We start from the raw sequence: 3688 nt of genomic DNA, 5'->3' as shown, positions 1-3688 counted from the left end.
GGTCGGGAATGGAGTATATTGGCACACAGTAGTCGAGAACAAATTTCGACTAGTGACTCAGCTCGCACGCCCTCGTCCAGGAACACCCAGTCCCCTATATATACATATTGCACAAAAAGTGAAGTGACAGGAACAGACATTGATTTTCTGAGGAATCATAATTTTTCAAAATCACGGCGTCGTGCTTGATTTAGCTTGGCAATGGGCTAAAAATCCAAGTCGCGACTTAGATTTAGCTTGGCAGTGGCCTGGAAAACCAAGTCGCGACTTGGTTTGCTAGGTGATGACCAGGCCGTGGCTATTATTTCTCGGTCACGACTTGGTTTTCGGGGCCACGACTTGGTGTTTGGCTTCGTGTTATAGGGTCACTCGTTACTCGTAATCGCTCTCCGGCTTCGCTAGGCAACCTCTAGTAGCATGCACTTTCCGACCCAACATCTGGGTACCAGGGCATGGAGTGGACATGGTACCCCCTATATATACATATTGCACAAAAAGTGAAGTGACAGGAACAGACATTGATTTTCTGAGGAGTCATAATTTTTTCAAATGCACGACGTCGTGCTTGATTTAGCTTGGCAATGGGCTATAAATCCAAGTCGCGACTAAGATTTAGCTTGGCAGTGGCCTAGAAAACTAAGTCGCGACTTGGTTTGCTAGGTGACGACCAGGCCATGGCTCATATTTCTCGGTCACGACTTGGTTTTCGGGGCCACGACTTGGTGTTTGGCTTCATGTTATAGGGTCACTCATAACTCGTAATCGCTCTCCGGCTTCGCTAGGCAACCTCTATTGCCTTGCACTTTCCGGCCCCTTGTCTGGGTACCAGGGCATGGAGTGGACATGGTACCCCCTATATATACATATTGCACAAAAAGTGAAGTGACAGGAACAGACATTGATTTTCTGAGGAGTCATAATTTTTCATACAGTGCTCAAATCATGTCGGATCGACCCGAAATTTTGCACGACTCTTACGTTTGATGAAACAAATTGATTCTCGGGTTCCGAAGTTTCATTGGCATGTCATTCTGAGCTGCGGAGTTCGGGCTAGCCTTGGTTTCCGGCGACCGAGGTGCGCCTGATGGTTAAAGTGCGCATGAAGTGATTTGGGTTTCCGTGAAACCTTGTATAGTTGGTATGTACGTTGTATGGTCTTGATGTCGAAACCGGCTTTCGACCACCTCATCCGACACTTAATCGACAGAGAACATTATAAGATGGAGGTCCCGTACGTCAACCACAGTCGATACGTGAGTGGTTAGTATCGACCGGGAACATTATACGTTGGAGATTTCGTAGTATCGACCGAGAACCAAGTCCGACACCATTTGTCACGACCCTACTTTTTCCGTTATCTTACTCCGTTAAATTATTTAACGACCGTTAACTGTTAGTGTGCCACGTCATTTCCATGACCTATATTATTATTTTTGTAATAATATATATATAATAATTATTATGTGTTATGTGGATATATGTATTCATATTTTAAATTATACGTTTCTACGTTCCGCGGATTTCCATGCGGCGAATCTTTTCGGTTTTTAAACCAACGGTCGAGCTTTCGGGATTTTTAAATCCTAAATATTTTAAATATGATATTTTAAGGTAATATTATTAATAGGTGTATTTATATTTATTTTTCGTCGCGCGTTTGTTATCTTTCCGGATTTTTAATCGCGTAAGCGTGTTTTCGCGTTTCGGGGTTCGTTCGGGCTTACGGGCCAAAAGTAATTTAACATTTAGTGAGATGGGCTAGTGGGGCCCACCCCACTCCCCTTGGATCGGCCGAAGCTAAGGGGGAGTATACTCCCCTTTGCTTCTCATTTGTTTCCCATATTTTTTTAGCAAGTTATACCTAAAACCTAAATTCTATTATTTTCTCTCAACTCCTCTCTCCCCCCTCTCCCTTGTGCCGTCACCATCACCACCATAAACCACCATCATCATCTAAAATTGTAGCTTGGATCATAAATCAATTAACACCAACGCGTTCCTTGTTTCGTTCTCTACGCGATCATATACTTTGATTCTTGATTAGGGTATAAACCCTAACCCTAGATCTTTTCATTTTTATTTATTTTTCTGTATTTTGATGTTATATGAATAGTATGATATGTATAAGTTGTTGTAATGTTGTTTGAATGCGTAGAATTACTCGTTTGCGTATGATTTCGGTTTGTAAATTTTGGACAGCAGTTTGATTCGTATATTCTGACTATATAACTGATATGAATGTTAAAATAAAGTACATAAATGAGTTCCTCTCATCAAGACATTAATTTTAGACTCCGGATTCATGTCGTTTCGATTCCCGGAGCCCTAGATACGCTTAATTTGGTTTTTGTTAAAGATTGAAAGGTGTTCTTGGCATGAACAAGGTTGGGTCCGACTTTGTGACCATCCTTGGTGTCTTTAGGGTGCCTCATTTGGTTAGGACTGATGGTGAGACAAATATTCATGTTCGGGTCACCTAAATCCGAGCCACGGTTCACCCGTTTTGCCCGAATTACTGTTTTGAGTAAAATGATTTCCCAATTGAAGTCATGGCTGATATGCACGACTTAGGGACTGTTCTTGGAGTGTTCTTGAGTTCATAAATGTGTCGGGTGGTTTGAGTAGGTGAAGTTACATATGTGGCTTGCCCGAAACCGACACCCGGGGCTCAAGATACGACCCGGCGAACTTTTAAACTTAAAACTTATGGTTAATGATTAAACTTATGATAAAATTTATGGAATTCATTATTAATTAATTACTTATGATAAAAGAAGTAATTATTATTATTTAAAACATATGATATAAATATTTATTATATCATTTAATTATTAATTATAATTTAATTAACATTTTAATTAAACTTATGATTAGTAATACTTTTATTATTAAAGGAAAATACTTATGATAAGTATTAAATTTGTTTTTGAGAAATTATTAAAAGACTTATAATAAATATTAAATAATTATTTAATTATTATAAGACTTAATTATTATTTAATTATGACTTAATTATTAAATACTTATGATTTAATAATTTTAATTAGAAACTTATGATATGATTAATAATTCATTATTAATTAATAATACTTATGATATGATTTAAAATTTATTATAAATTAATAATATTTATATTATGATTGATATTTAATTAATTAATTAAATACTTATGTTATACTAATTATAACATTTCAACTTATATTAACTTTAATAATTCATTTTATTTAATTAAACTTATGTTAAGACATTATTATACACTTTTGACTTTAAATAAAATTATAACCTATGTTATTATTATAACTTACACTTTTAAAATTAATGTTGATTATGTTTGACCAAGGTTGACTTTTGAGTTGACTTTCGGTTGACTTTGACTTTCAGTTGACTTCTGTTGACTTTCTAAATAAGGAAACTTTCCTAACTTCAAAACTTTCTAAAAATAGAACTTTCTAAATTTGGAAACTTTCCAAAAATAGAAACTTTCCAAAAATAGAAACTTTCCAAAAATAGAAACTTTCCTAAAATAGAAAACTTTCCAAAAATGGAAACCTGCTAAAAATAGAAACTTTCTAAAAATAGAAAGTGTGTGTCCTTATGCTGTTCCAATCAAACCGATGCTTGCTGAGTAATGTTCTATGCCTACTTGCAACATGTACAATAGCTATCATACTAAGACTTGGCCTAAGTT

The sequence above is a fragment of the Rutidosis leptorrhynchoides genome, chromosome 11 (assembly GCF_046630445.1).
Source record: "Rutidosis leptorrhynchoides isolate AG116_Rl617_1_P2 chromosome 11, CSIRO_AGI_Rlap_v1, whole genome shotgun sequence".
NCBI lineage: Eukaryota > Viridiplantae > Streptophyta > Magnoliopsida > Asterales > Asteraceae > Rutidosis > Rutidosis leptorrhynchoides.
This window is presented reverse-complemented; position numbering follows the sequence as displayed.